Source organism: Parasteatoda tepidariorum, chromosome 6 (assembly GCF_043381705.1).
Source record: "Parasteatoda tepidariorum isolate YZ-2023 chromosome 6, CAS_Ptep_4.0, whole genome shotgun sequence".
Taxonomy (NCBI): Eukaryota; Metazoa; Arthropoda; class Arachnida; order Araneae; family Theridiidae; genus Parasteatoda; species Parasteatoda tepidariorum.
The window spans coordinates 85,639,210-85,656,015 of record NC_092209.1 but is presented as its reverse complement, the minus strand read 5'-3'; the positions used below and the strand labels follow the sequence as shown (position 1 = coordinate 85,656,015).

The 16,806-nt window shown below is 27.1% G+C and overlaps 1 protein-coding gene across 4 annotated transcripts in view; it reads left to right on the top strand.

Moving 5' to 3' along the window:
- The window catches only part of LOC107444341 (uncharacterized), a 163,024-nt gene that overhangs the window by 108,578 nt on the left and 37,640 nt on the right, over positions 1-16,806 (top strand). Inside the window, exon 1 of one of the 4 annotated variants that reach the window (XM_016058452.3) lies at positions 6,865-7,099. The exons of the other annotated variants lie outside the window; for them this stretch is intronic. The gene's annotated coding sequence lies outside the window, so the exon portion shown is untranslated. Of the gene's footprint in view, positions 1-6,864; positions 7,100-16,806 lie in introns of those variants that run through there. 4 annotated transcript variants of the gene reach the window in all.

Sequence of the window (16,806 nt, the reverse complement as noted above, 5' to 3'; positions counted from 1 at the left end):
AATGTATGTATATCATATTTATGTAAATGTGTAAACGATAAAATCATATTAAATGCAATCATAATCGATAACTACTGATTCAAATCCCACCTAATTTCTACTGTAGAACTTATGTAAAATTGTAATAAATACTAAAGACTCTATTTCTAAATATCTCGTCATAAAGGCCTCTAAGAACTATTTACTCTCATAAATGTGAACTGTTTCATATTTCTGAACTGCTCTGAACGATATTATTATAAATTACAATCAATTTAAAAAAACGAAAGTAGACTATTAAGATGCTCTACCTAAATTTTATTTTACCAGTCAAAATTAAATTTCAACTTTTGATATAAAAATAAAGAAGTCATTTTTCGTCATTGTTTATATCCAATAGTAATTAGTAGAGCCGTGGTGGCTAAGGAGATTGAGCGTTCTCCTTCCAATGAAGTGACCGGGTTCGAATCCCAGCCATGGCTAGTCGATACGGATTCCGCACTCGGCTCGCATTAACCAATGTGCTGACGTAAAATATCTTCTGTGGTAGGCGGATCAAGGGTTAAAGTCCCCTTGCTGTCAGACTAACTATGGGAGGCTTTCTTCACCATAAAACACAAATGCTGGTTAGTTCCCCAAAAAGTCCCCCACAAAGGCAATTTCCCCCCAATACTTGATTCAGCAATCCTCTTGTCTTCTGGATTAGGTTCAAAATTACAAGTCGACGGAGTTGAACATTGGTAGCTGTAAACTGAGAATTGGGTCGACTGTTCAAGGACGTTTATTAAAAAAATAGTAACTAATAATTATAATTTATAGTTATAACAGCGCTATATTGTTAGAAAAAATAGTTATAAATAATATTATGGAACTTCTAGATCTGCATAAATTTGAAACCAGATCATCCTCTAATAAAAAACTGAAAGTACATCACTTTTGTTGACATTTTTAAAACTAAATTTCATATTTCTTTTTTGTAAATCTAAAATACCGAACAAATTACTTCCACTAAAATTCAAGCTCTAGAATTCAATTCATATAGTTCTTTATATTATATAATTCAAACTTTATTAGTCATCAGAATTCAAATATTGTGTTTTCCCTATATATATAAAAAAAATTTAAATTGTACATATACCATTAAAATGCAACGAAAGTGAAATGGATAAATAATACAATAGTGTAATTAAAATGTTATTTTAAAATAAATGATTTGTGCTCAACAGTATACCTCTTATTTGTAATATCTTTAATAGTATCTAATTTTTATTAACAGTGAGAATTGTTATAGAGTTCAGCTTTAAAACGTAGAACTCGCATAATCATGTACGTATCTTCTGCGAATACTCTTAGAGAGGCATACGTACGTCAACGTGTGGAATACTACGTGTAAATGGTAAATGTCTCAAACTACTACATTAATCAAAGCTGTTAAGGCTAGCCGATGCTTCGTTATGAGAAAAACATATAAAAGTCATTTCTATGAATTTCTTTATTAAAAAAAATTATAAGTTATTTAAATTCTAGGAGCAATTAAATTCAAGCTTCTAGCATTTAAATGCTAGACGCAATTAATTTAAATGCTATTAAATGCTAGATTTAAATGTTATTAAATGCATGTTATTTAAATGGTAGAAGCAATTAAATAACGTTGAACTTTATTCTGGAGAAAAAAGTATTGAAGACTAATTTTTCTGCTGGCATTATTGTTTCTAAATTTATTTTAGTTTTGTTTGTTTCAAATTTAAAATTTACGAAATAATTTTTTTATTTTTATTAAGAACATTTCAATGAAAGGCTGCAGTTAGATAAAGTATTGTTTTTCACTTCGGCGCTAGTATTTGTTTCGGTTTAATTAAATCCTTCTGCATCTTATGCGATATTTATGTTTCCTATTTTAAAGACGAAAGTAAATACTTCTTATTAATTTGTATTAATTTAAGCGCGAGCTTTTTTTTTGTTTCTTTCTTTTTTTCCTTTATTTTTTCTTTTTTATTGCTAAATTAATTCCATTTTATTTTTATTTCGAACTTAGCTTTAACCACAACTGCAGATTTTTAAAAAAATAGATTTAAAGTGGTTTCCTTAAAAATTTATCCTTATTTTCACGATACCGTTTTAGAAACATTTTTTTCTAGAATATTTCTAATTCGAAGAATATATTTATTAAAATTTGAAATTAAATCTTTGCAAACTTTATTATCTTTTTCATAAGACAGTTTTGTGTGCATATCATGGACGTCGTTAAAGACTGTCTGTGAAGGCGCAGCGTTTTCAAAGTAATTTTAAATCACTGAAAATTATCTCCAACATGTAAGCTATAAGCAAATAAGCCATATTTTGATGAAAATAATTCGTAAAATTTTCTTTTTTTCCTCCTAAGAGAGTCATGAGTTAACTAATTGGTATTAATTTGTTCCATTTAAATTTGTTGCTAGATTCTAATCGAAGCATTTTAATTTTACTAACGTAGGATTCACGCGAGATGTAATTATATTATAAAAGACAACTTTTATTCTTTTGATTATTATAAAAAAATTTGATTTTCCTTTTATTAAATCATAAAGTATACAGCACTGTGTGTACAGTGCTATCGTATAATATACATTGAGGAAAGAGCTTGGTCAAAATTGCTAGAATGAAGTAAAATTTACCGTGTTTCTGTCTCTATGAGAACACCAAAATGTTCTGAAAATTTTACCTTTGTAATGATTTTGAAAAATTGAAAATAAAATATGGTTTTATAATGTGTAATTAAATTTGGTTAAATTTGTTATTTTTATCATGATACCTTAGTGCATGGCATAAAAAACCGTTTATTTGGTTAAATTTGATTTTCAGTTTTGTATTTTTTACTAAATGTGTGGTAATGAACTATAGTTTTCAAAACCATAATTTCCGGTAAAACATATGAACGGAAAAATTACCAAATGAATGGTTAAAATACCGTATATTTTGGATTTACTAACCAAAAATATACCTTTCTTTCATCAGAAATTTCATTACCAAGTAGTACGGTAATTTTTTTCTCCGTGCGGGTTTAGTAATTTTATATCGAATAAATGGTCTCAATGGTTTTGTTATCATATATACAATCCTGCACTTTATGTACCTAAATCGATTTCTCATTGTCAGTTTTGCATAAATATGGCTGAGTTCCGTTCAGAAATCAATTTTTTTATTTCGTAAGTTTTCAGTAACCGTCATTGAGCAGTCGACCCAATTTTTTGGGTTACGACTTTAGGTTTTGGGGATATTTGAGATTATATTAGTTGTATTAATTTTTAAAAAAAATTTAATTCTCAGTTCATAATTTTAAAAAAAAAAATTCTGCGAAAGATATGTATTATCACTTATCACCGGGTAAACATATATATGTAAATATTCTTTTTAAAAAGAAAACTGAAGCAATATCTTGTTTAACTATTGAAAAAAGGTCATCGAAGAAGCTCAGTTTTAGCATTATCGGTATATGCCCTCCCCTTTTTAAGGGCAGAAAATATTATTTTGATAAGTGTAATATTATATCAAAACAAAAATAATAATTTCAACCTGTAGCAGTTTTCGTTTGAGAAGATTGAAAGCAAAATCAAACGGAAGGTTTTTTTTTTTGTATTTAATGATGCCTCTAGGCTCATTGGTTGAATGATAAAAGAGAAATTTTGTGGTTGGCCTACTGTGAAATCCTTGACCTTTTACAAGAATAGTATTCCTGAAATCCGGTTTAATCGAGGAAAAATGTGGACCGGAAATATTGTCTTGATACTGGAATTTTATTCCAATAATGAATTTCTTTTCCGCGGTTGATATTTTGACACGCCTTTTTTGCGGTTTAGTTCATAACAATCGGTGGTTTCATTATTTCTTATAAAAATTAGTTCAGTAATTCTTTGGGTATTGCCATACCTCAGAAGAAAATTTTCGTCCCAAATTATCTTTCACCTTCATTACTAATTTAAAAGAAAGAAAAAGTAAGTTCGGGCTGACCTGGAGTAAGTCATAAAGTTTCAATTGCTGAAGAAAAAAAAAGAGCTTCAAAATATTAAAATGCAAACAAATTATTAGAAGCGAACTTCTCCGTTGCGTAATCCTAAGTTATCATCTCATCATTTATTTTCATTTGTACATTTTAAAAATTTTCTTTTCAGTATTTGAAACTTCATGGTTTGCTCTAGGTTCGTCGGAACTCACTTTTTTCTACACTTTAAATTTCAAATTAATAATGAAGGAGGAGAAAGAAAATTTGAGAAGGAAATTTTCTTCCGTGGTTTCGCGGCAAACTTTGAAGTAAAATTTTCAAGTAACCATTTCATTATTATTAGTATTCTATCATTACTACACGGAAAAAAAATTCCGGTAAAATTACCGTACATGGTAATCATAATTCTGGTGAGCAAAAAAAAAAATATTGTAATTCTAAAAATAAAAATTAAATGTACGGTATTTAAACCATTCATTTGATAATTTTTCTGTTCATTTGATAACTGTTCGCCAGAAGTTATGGTTTTTTAATTAAGTTCTTAATACCACACATTTACTAAAAAATACATAGCTGAATAGTAAAATTTATTCGAATAAATAGTTTTTATACCATGCTCTAGGTATCATGATAAAATTGCAAAATTTTATTTACCGCCTTTACCAAATTCTGTATCACGCATTATCATACCATATTTAATTGTTAATTATGCGAAAATAATTACAAGGCGTTTCAGATTTTTGGTGTTTTCAAAGTACCAGAAATACTGCAAATTTTACCTTGTTCTGGTTGTCTTGACAATATTCTTTTCAGTGGAATATTCTATTATAATTATTAATAATAATATTTATTTTTAAATATAAAAGGAATATTATTAATTAATATTCTTAATACTCTTAATAATACTTAATACCAAAAATATCCTAAATATATCGATAAAAACTTATCCCGACTGAATTTGGCTGACAAAAGGGGGGAGACGAAGGGAAAAAGTTCTAAATGTGCTTTCATTCATTTATTTATTTCAAATTTTGCGCACATAAACTGATATTGAAAATTTATATCATTTTATTTATATATTTTGATTTCCTTTTTTTCTTATTTCTGATATTCTTCGAGACATGTAAAATACAATTTCGTCACCCCATTACAATTTGGGAAATTTTGCGCACGGTAATTTAGATTTTCGATTGATTTATTCTGAAACAAATACACCAATGCAATTATAAAATGATAATTTTTAAAGGTAGTATAGCTTTGAGTTTTCTTCTGTTTTTTGACCTTTGATAAATATCTTTGTTTTGTTTATTAAGTGTCACGTTTAAAGAATTTCTTAGCATAATCTAATTTTATTTCAGTTTAAATTTGTTAAATGATACCTTCGGGCTCTTATGAAGGAAAACTGTCATTAGCATACAAGTAATTAAAACCCTATCCTATGTATGTCAAAAATTACATTAGTTGCATACATGTTGTTGAAATTTTAAGTAAATCCGATAAAAGAAAGGAATTATTGAGCCCATCAATATTTTTATCAATATTTTAGGGTTGCTCTATTTTTCTCAATTATATGAGTTTCAACTAATAGAAAAATGTTCTCACGTGTTTAAACAGCTAAATTAAGTAGTAATAATCGTAATAATACTGAACAAGTAAATAAAGTAATAATTTAAAGGTTGTTTTTAAATAAATAATAAGTTTCCTCCATTGAATAATGGATGATTTTTCATTTATATTGAACTGGAAATTAATGTAGAATATTTAAATAAACTAATTTTACTATTTTTGATACTAGTTGTATGCTTGTGAATGCTATTTTAAAAATCGCTACAGCAACTTCAAAATCCGATAAACGTTACATACTTACGTAATTGTATAAAAATAAAATGCGTATGCTAATTCTTTTCTAGTGGGTCTGTCATTTTAACTGCGGTAAGTTAAAATGCAAAGTTTTTAAAATCCTTTTATTGGGTGGTAGTCCAAGAGCACACTAAAGAAAATTATTAATTATATTATTAAAATTTGTTTATAATTTAGAAGATTTCGCCCACAATGCCCTTTTTCTTTAAAAAAAAATGTAATTTCCGTAACTATTTTTTTAATATTTAATATTCCGTCATATATGAGAATTTAAAGATCTTTATCTTTAGTTGAGATTAATTTTTTTTAAAAAAATATCCTTTTCCATTTAAAAATTTAAAATAAAATAAAATTATATATAATGTAAATTTATACATTAAATAATGTAATTATAAAAATTATGTATTTATTAAAATTGCACATTATTATTTTGTTTCTATTAAAAATGTAGTTAAGCAAATAATACAATGCACGATAAGCAAACATGTTTCCTTTTTTGTGGTAAACAACATTAACACAAACATTGACATATTGCAACCGGATACACCAACAAACCCCACACTTATATTTCCCCACCGCAAAACATAACAGCGCAAACTGACCCATAGCAGGTCACCGACCTGACCAACACACCCCTTTATGTCCGCAACAAGTATTATTTTCCTCAAACTATCGGGTGGGTGAGGAAAGAAGAAAAAAAAGTCCTAATCCACTCCCAAACCGTAAGCAAATGCTGTTTACGGAAAGGCAAGGTACCTAACGGGGTAAGAAAAACATTATATCCTCAACTCATAAAAACAGTCTTAACATTGTCTGACCCAGTTACCTTGAAAAATAAAAACGAAAACCGCATCCGTCTGATTTTCACCCCTTTCGCACATTCGAAACGGGTTCTGAAGTTTGCAACTCTGTTTTTTTTTTCTTCCAAAAGAACAAAGAAAAAAAAACCCAGTGTCTAGGTGTGCTTTTTCAACGGTTTTTTGGCAGAGAAGGGTTGCGGTTTAGGCACCCCTTTTTTTTATATTTTATTCCCCTATCCACATCCTCCCAGTTTACTTTTTGTATTGCTAAGCAACGGATTCAAAGCGGGGTGAGTCCGTGAGTCAGTATGGATGGGTTGTGAGCGTTCCTCTTAACTTTTATTCGGGATGCTGCAGACGATGTTGTTCAAGATGCTGCAGACGATGGACGATCTCCAAGCTCTTGGGGATGGGTGTTAGAAGTGGGTTGTACACCTGAAGACGCGAGCGAAGATCTTCATGATAAACATGACTGTTATAGGTGAGATTTTGATGATGTTTCGGTTGAAATTAAGTAAACAGAGTTAAGATTTCATAGGATTGGCGCACTTGTGTATTGGCAGAACGTTCGAATTAGGGATAGGAGTAATCGCTGCGAAACCAATTTGTTATTGATTAAACTGAATATCATGTATTCTAGTTTTGTACAAGCATTTTTTTAGTACTTTTTAACTACGAAAAGCTGCTTTCCATGAAATTTGTAACTATATATCCTTGTTTCCTACAAGCATTATATTATTATTTTTTAACTACGAATTATTAATTTTTATCTATGTAACTAGAAACTTCTAATTTCGTACAAGCATTATTTTATTACTTTTTAACTACGAAAAACTACTTTCCCTGAAATTTGAACATATATATTCTAGTTTCGTACAAGCATTGTTTTATGATTTTTTAACTACAAACAACTGCTTTCATTATTTTTTATCTATGTAACTAGAAACTTCTAATTTCGTACAAGCATTATTTTATTACCTTTTAACTACGAAAAGCGGCATTCCATGAAATTTGAAACTATATATTCTAGTTTCGTACAAAGTATTATTTTGTTATTTTTTAACTACAAATGACTGCTTTTATTATTTCTTATCTATTAAACTAGAAACTATATATTCCAGTTTTGTTCAAATATTATATATTTTTTTTAAACTACGAATAACTGTTTTTATTAATTTTTATCTATGAAACTGGAAACTTTTAGTTTCATACAAGCATTATTTCATTATTTTTTAACTACGAAAAACTACTTTCATTAATCCACGAAACTCGAAATTATATATTCTTGTTTCTTAGAAGTATTAAATTAATATTTTTAACTATGAATAACTGCTTTTGTTAATTATTTCTTACCAGTATTATTTTTTATCCACGAATTAGGGATAGAAGTAATTATTTCGAATTAGACTAGTAATAAACAAAACTTTAGATTACGTGATAAATACAATTATTATTTTACTATGAATCAGGTAAATTATGTTTGCAAATTAGATTTGTAATAAATTAACTAGAAATTGGTGAATATGGCGAAACAATTATTCATTCACTTATTTTTCATTATGGTTTAGGGATAAAGTGTGATCATTATAAATTAGAATTTTAATGTGTGAAACTAGAAATTCTATTATAAATACTATTTTATTGTAATAATACACCTATAATTTTTTTTAAATTATAAATTAAGGGTTAAATTACCAATTTGAATTGTAATATAGAGTACTATAAGATATGATGCAAAATACAAACTTTATTTTATTACTTTTTTTTACAATGAATTAAGAATAGAAATATTCATTGTGAATTATATTTGTAGTAAAATAAAACTAGAAATTATGTGATAAATAAAGTTATGCTTTTATTACTTTTCATTACGATTTAGTGATAAAGTAGTTCGAATATACATTTGTAGCACTAAAAATTAAAATTATGTAATTATTATTATTATTATTTCGACTATGTTTTCTCAAAGCTTTTTTGTATATACTTTATAGTTTAAGTAAACAATACCAGGATTTCTCCATCTTTTTCTCTTTTAATAATAATATATTCTGTTTAGTATAAAATATAAAGTATGTATTTTTACTTTAATTAAATATTTTTCGTCTACAAATATTTCGATTAAAATTTCTTGAATAAACTTTAAAGAATTGAATATTTTATTTTGTGGAAAATATATGAACTGCATTTAGTTAATTATTAACATAGCGTCAATCTATTCTGCAAGATTGATCTGCTTTAGAATTTATTTTTAACATTAAAACTTTCAAATTAGTTATTTGAATCTTATGAACTAGTGACAAAAACTAGTTAATTATAAATGTAAAACTCCAAAGCAATTAGCAATTCAAAGCTTATGGATCTGGAAGTTTAAAAAAAATGTTTGTGAAAATTAGTGATGTAAATCGTACAGCTCACTATTCATAACTTAAAATTTAATTATCTGTATCTTATGAACTAGTGAGAAAAACAGTTATATAATTAATATTGTTTAAATTACAAATGTTACATTCTTAACCAATTTGCATTTCAAAGCTTATTGATCTGGAGATTTAAAAAAAAAAATTTTAAAAATTAGTGATGTAAATCATACAGCTCACTATTCATTATCAAGTCTAGGAAATTGACTAAGATAACTGTTTTTGTGCTAGTGTAATTTAGTATTAGTACGTATAAAAATCTAAAAAGTGAAAGTTAGAATTAGCTCAGAGAAAAGAATATTTCTGCTTTTTTTTGCTTAAGTAGATAAAAACAAATAAACATCAATTTACATGTAATTTCTTTGCTTTGAATGTGGCTGTTGTTTACAAATGACTAAAATATATTCCTAAAGAAATTGTTTAAAACTCACATAAAATAAAAGTATTTTTTTGTTATTTACTTATTAATGTAATGTTTTTGTTAATGTTAATGAAAAAGTGAATGTAATTTTTTTTTATTTTTAATTGAAATATCATCTAAACTTCTTACTCCTAATTTTGAGTTTTGTTTGACAAAATATGAAAATCAAGATGCCATTTAATGTCTTGGGAATAATCATTGATGATAGTTTATTTATGATAGTGTTTCAGAAAAGGTTATTTATCTACTTTTTTTCAAACTTGCTTTGTTTGAAAAAAAGTAAACTTAAGCTTTTAGACCAAGTGTATGAATAAATACTAACAATTGGGAGCTAGCGTAAGTTTTAATGGAAGTTAACTGAAAAACAATACAGATCATTCAATTGTAGTTTTCATAGCATCACATTATATAGATGATGAAATATTTAATTTATTTTTCTTTCCTTCTTTTTCTAAATGCTATTAAAATCATATTTTAAAATTGTTTGTGACAAATTTAATTCCATTTTTTTAATTCTCTAAGCATGTGAATAATTAAAAAAATATCGTAATTAAATAAAAGCAACGTCTTTGTCTATTTGATTTTGAAAAAAAAAAATTTTTTTTTCGTAGATTTAAAAAAACTCTCACAGATGATTTTTTTTTTAATATTATAATTTCCTAAAAATTATAACTTCATAGAAAAATTGTCAAACATAAAAAAATAATAATAATTAATATACTTAATTCAATTGTTATTTATTACTCGTGCAATTTCTTTAGGCTTAATATTTCCGTACTTTTCATACATGTATTTACATAAAAGTATGTAACAAAATTTTAAAAAATAATGATAATAGTAATAATAATAATAATAACTTATTAACTCGCATACTTCTTTAAATAACTTTGATCCAAATGCCAAAAATTTGAAAATCGCAAAACATTATACGTATTTTTATTTAAATAATAATTTTAATGAAAATGTCCTAGTTGTATTTTATTATATTATGAAGCATGTTTTGTTTTACAAATCCTTAAAAGAAAAATTATAATGAGGACTAATTGTTTCACGCATCGCTTACTAACATTAGTCCATCTATGTAGGCCTAGGTTTAACTCATTGCTTTTTTTAAATATCTTCCTTCTGCATTGCTCATTTTCTTTCAAAATATTTTTTATACAGATTGTCAAAATCAAATATCAAAGGCTAAAACTTATTTCGTAAAAAAGTAAATAAATAAACAAATAATTTCAAAAATGGGATTTTAAACGCAAAAACTTTAATCACATGCCTAAATTCACATGAACACTCTTATAAACATTCCTTAATAAAAATATTTTGGAAGAAATATTAAATTTTTACGATTAAAGAATAAATATTTCACGAAATATTAATATTGAAAAAAATTATTTAAATGCAAATGTGGGCTAAGCTACTATGCATAATATAATAGATTAAATTTCGTACCAACATTATTTTTTCGTCTTTTTAACGCACATAAGCTTAAGATTTCGTTTTTAATAAATTGCAATCGATATAAATGTACATTTGTTATTTTTAAGCATAATTTCTGTTAAAAAAATCTTTTTCAAAAAAGTCAAAAATAATAGAGTGATTTAAATGAGTATGTTGGATATATTTAATGCCCATATCCAAGCATGAAGAACAAAACCTGCCTGAGATAAATGCAGCCTTATCACTTATTTTATCCCTCTTAATATTTATAAGCTTCATGTCTTTTATTTGTGGTTTGGCGGTCAGCGTATGCTTGACCGACGATTGATGATGGGTTTTCGCGCCAGTGACTTATTATTAGAGAGACCTTTTTCTCACTATTCCACATCTGCTTCCTCTTCTAGCAACAATAACAACTAATTTTCATATCTAAGCGGGGAAAAAATATATTCACAATGATGGTTGATTGCTTTTTTGGACTTAAAAAAATACTAGATGGTTCGTTATTTCAAACCACTGAATAGTGTTAGTTTTCTCGGATTATCATTGTACATAATTTAAAATATTAAAATATTATATGTTCAAGCGAATTTCTTTTTAAATGACAGTTGATTGCTTTTTTGGACTTGAAAAATACGTGCGTTATTTAAACCACTGAGTAGTGTTGATTTTCTCGAATTAGCATTGTACATTATTTTAAATATTGTATATTTAAGCGAATTTCTTTTTAAATGATGGTTGATATCTTTTTTGAACTTAATTTGTGCGTTATTTTAAACCCCTGAGTTGCGTTAGTTTTCTAGAATTAACATTGTACATAATTTGAAATATTGTATGTTTTAACGAATTTCTTTTTAAATGATGGTTGATTGCTTTTTTGGACTTGAAAAATACGTGCGTTATTTTAAACCCTTGAGTTGCGTTAGTTTTCTAGAATTAACATTGTACATAATTTGAAATATTGTATATTTAAGCGAATTTCTTTTTAAACGATGGTTGATTGCTTTTTTGGACTTAAAAAATACTAGATGGTGCGTCATTTTAAGCTACTGTGTTTTGTTAATTTTCTCGAATTAACATTGTATATAATATGAAATATTGTATGCTTAAGCGAATTTATTTTTAAATGATAGTGCGCAAAAGGAATTAAAGCTTAAATCAGTTTATTTTGTTTGTTATTTTATGTTGGAAATGTTTAATGGAATTCTGCACAAATGTTTCATTATTCTCATTGAAGACGATTACTGAATCATAAAATAATAATAATTATAATAATAATGTTTTAAAAGCACACCAAAAAATTTTGAAAATTAAAATTTTGGGCAACAATGTATAAAAAATCCAATCATCGATGCTATGTTAATTATCCTTTGCAACGGACAAAAAAGTACAAAAGGTTACTCTTTTCTCCTAAAATGTAGAAGTGTTTACAATTATTCCCGATTCCGTACCCCTTGCATGGAATTATTTACGCAAACGTTCTGCAATCATTATTGAAAGGCAGTTATTTATGCACACATTCTGCAATCTTGATTTTGTGACGGTATAACGGGACAATGTGATCAACGATATATAACTTACCGCCATTTTTTCAGACACGCTGGTACCTATCAATCTGAAATTGGGTTAGCTTCAAGCCATTACCGGGTATCAAACCCCAGTTCAACAATTATATTTTTGAAACTTGATTTATTAACATAAATTATCGTCTGCACAAATTAATTAGCAAATTTAGGTGCACTCTACTAAATATTTAGAATACGAATTAGATATGATTGTTAGATCCAAAGTTATTCTGGATGATTTATTTTGATGTTGGCCATTGTACACTGACAATCGTTACATTCATGCAAGAATAGAACAAAACTTTTTATATAATGTTGCCTATATATATTATTTTTTTTTAATTCCACTGTTTACACGGAGGGAAAAAAATGGTAAAATTACGGTACTGGGCGGTTGAGACATTTTTGGTTAAAAAATAATTCTGGTAGTGGAACCAAAATGTACGGTATTTAATAAATTCAAATATTAACAGTTTCCGTTCATAAGGTAACGGTTTACCGAAAATTTTCGTCTAAAAAAACTATAGTTCTTATCAGCAGTATATATAACGGAATGAATGGTTTTTATGCCATGCTTTAAGGTATCATAATAAAATTACTGAATTTCAACACATTTTTCAAATTCTAAGACACGTTATAATACAATATTATATTGTTATTTTTACAAAAATCATTACCAATGTTGGTAAAAATTATCAAGTGTCTTGGTGACGTCATAGAGCCAGAAGCGCTGTAAACACGGTTGACAATACTTTTTTCTCGGTGTAGAAATAACATATTTTTTAACAGAGAATCTCTATTCATATTTGGCTATAGGGAGATTAGTAATTTTATTCTAAGAGATATCTTCTGAATTAGATTTACCCCTCAACAGGTGAACTGTTACCAAAATCTATAAGTATCTTTCTTAAGATCGTTTTATCACCTGTCAGTATTCCCATGCTGTTACATCCCTATCCTGATCTAATGCTTTTTTTTTTATTTAATAGGTTGTAATGTTTTTTATTATTTCCTTTTGGAACACACTTTTTGCTTTTCAGAAGAAATTTTTTTTTCAAGAAATGTCTTATTTAAAAATAATATTTACTTACACGAATCTTCCTCAATTTTAGGTATCTGTGAATTCCTCAATTTTCTGTATAAGCAAATGTAAATACTGTAGTTCATTTGCAAAAACGTATTTTCAACAACAAAAAAATTTATTATTTTAGTTCATAGTCCTTTGTGTTAATTCAGGGCCACCATTAAATCAAATATAACCGGAAGCTAATATTTATCTGATACATATATACTTTTATTGACATAACATTTTAGACAAGTAATGAAACGTTTTTCTGCAAGAATCCAGTTATCTAATTTTGTTATAACCGTAATTTTGTTATAACAATAATAATTACAGTTATTATGATTATTATTATCATAATTATTTTTACAACTATTTTAGTTGTAACAGAGATTAGGCTTCTGTTTTTTACAAATTTGTTACTTGTAAATATTGCATAAGATTTATTTCCAATTAGGACATTATTTACATATTTTCACGAAATAATAAATGATCTACATTTTATTTTGTTCTTTCAACTTTTTTATTCAAAATTTTCGTATTTGAAATTAAAGAAGATATAACGAGCCAATATTATCTAAAATCATTTTATATTTTACATAAAAATATATAGCTATTACGATACATTCCACTATTTCGTCATGAATTAATATTCTCAAGAAAAGTCAGAACCATATAATTGGTTCCTCGAATTTCAATATTGTGTTAAGTTGCTGCCATTAGGCGTTGCATTTTAGCTCAAGCAGAACTATAGTATTGTGTTATAACGTAAAAATAAGTATGGCAATATGTTATAATTTGACACCATATGAAGGTCATCAAATTTGAAAGCTTTTTCCATTTTCCAGTATTGTACTATGAGTTAGTATTAGAACTATGTATAAATAATTTTCTAACACGAAAAAAAGAAACTTCTTATTTTTATATTGCTTAGAATGAGTATGGCGGAGTACGGTGGGAGCTTGGCCGAGGGATTATTGGAACCATTAAGCCATCTTCCCAATTTGGCCGCCAACAGCTGAACCATTACCAAAACTATAGTGGTCATTTTTCTTCAGACCCCTTTATCACCCGTCGGTTTTTTCACCCCTACCCTTTCTCTTTACCGTCAAAAACACAATTTATAAGCATGATACACATGTGTTGTTTGTTCTCCCAGTAATTCTTTTTTTCTTCTCACTGCGTGCAAGCTTCCATTCTTCGAAAAACACGTTTTTCCTAAATGAACTGAGGACACCCCTTCCCCACGGGAAGCAATTTTTTCTCCATCTTCCTTTCTCTCCCCACACTGGGGTTATTTTGGGGTTATCCTCCCATTTCGGGGACTGATTGATGCGGGATTTTTTTTCCTTCGACTTGTTTTTCCCCTAAGTACGATTCGGGGATCAAGTCCGGCTATTGGAAAAACCTCTTATGGATGTCTGGCCAAAGTCCGGACGATAAGGACATTGATCAATGTAATTATTCCACCGTGGAAATTCGGTCGACCGGCAGTAATATTATCATTCGTTAATGCTTACGCTGATACTGCGTTAATGCTTACGCTGATAAATATCATTATAGAGTAGGTTTTTTTTTAATGAGATTCAGTGAATTAGTACTCACTGTCATCTGAAACTAATCAGCAAAAACTACTGTTATTGTTTACACTTTTATTTTACGCAAATGTTAATGTCATTATTTACATTTTACTTCAAAAATATGTTAAATATCTGCTTGTATTTTATCTGAAGAAAAGTATTAATCACGAAAACAGAAATTTTGATGATTTATTTTGGTAAATGAACAAAATTACTTGCACTCACTGCAAAATTACTTGCACTATTTACTCATATTATCATACGCTAATGCCAATGTTGTTAAATATCATAGTCGGTTTCTTTTTAATGAGATTTGGAGAATAAGTATTCATTGTAATTTTAAACTAATCACCGAAACTACTGCAGTTGTTAAAAAAAAAGTTTACTGTTATTTGCACTAATGTATTAAATTTTAACAAATATTTACTTGCTTGAAAGAAAAGTATTAATAACGTCAATAGAAATTTTGATGATTTATTTTGGTAAATGAACAAAATTACTTTTTTTTTATCTACTCACATTATCATACGCTAATAGTTGATAAATATCATAGTCGGTTTCTTTTTAATGAGATTTAGAGACTAAGTATTCATTGTAATTTTAAAGTAATCACCAAAACTACTGCAGTTGTTTAAAAAAAAATTACTGTTATTTACACTAATGTTTTAAATTTTAACAAATATTTACTTGCTTGAAAGAAAAGTTTTAATAACGACAACAGAAATTTTGATGATTTAATTTTGGTAAATGAACAAAATTACTCTTTTTTTATCTACTCACATTATCATACGCTTATGCCAATGTTGATAAATATCGTAGTCGGTTTCTTTTTAATGAGATTTAGAGAATAAGTATTCATTGTAATTTTAAAGTAATCACCAAAACTACTGCAGTTGTTGAAAAAAATTTTTACTGTTATTTACACTAATGTATTAAATTTTAACAAATATTTATTTGCTTGAAAGAAAAGTATTAGTAACGTCAACAGAAATTTTGATGATTTATTTTGGTAAATGAACAAAATTACTTTTTTTTTTATCTACTCACATTATCATACGCTAATAGTTGATAAATATCATAGTCGGTTTCTTTTTAATGAGATTTAGAGAATATGTATTCATTGTAATTTTAAAGTAAAGTAATCACCAAAACTACTGCAGTTGTTAAAAAAAAATTACTGTTATTTACACTAATGTATTAAATTTTAACAAATATTTACTTGCTTGAAAGAGAAGTTTTAATAACGACAACAGAAATTTTGATGATTTAATTTTGGTAAATGAACAAAATTACTTTTTTTTTTATCTGCTCACATTATCATACGCTTATGCCAATGTTGATAAATATCATAGTCGGTTTCTTTTTAATGAGATTTGGAGAATAAGTATTCATTGCAATTTTAAAGTAATCACCAAAACTACTGCAGTTGTTAAAAAAAAAATTAGTGTTATTTACACTAATGTATTAAATTTTAACAAATATTTACTTGCTTGAAAGAGAAGTTTTAATAACGACAACAGAAATTTTGATGATTTAATTTTGGTAAATGAACAAAATTACTTTTTTTTTTTTATCTACTCACATTATCATACGCTTATGCCAATGTTGATAAATATCATAGTCGGTTTCTTTTTAATGAGATTTGGAGAATAAGTATTCATTGCAATTTTAAAGTAAACACCGAAACTACTGCAGTTGTTAAAAA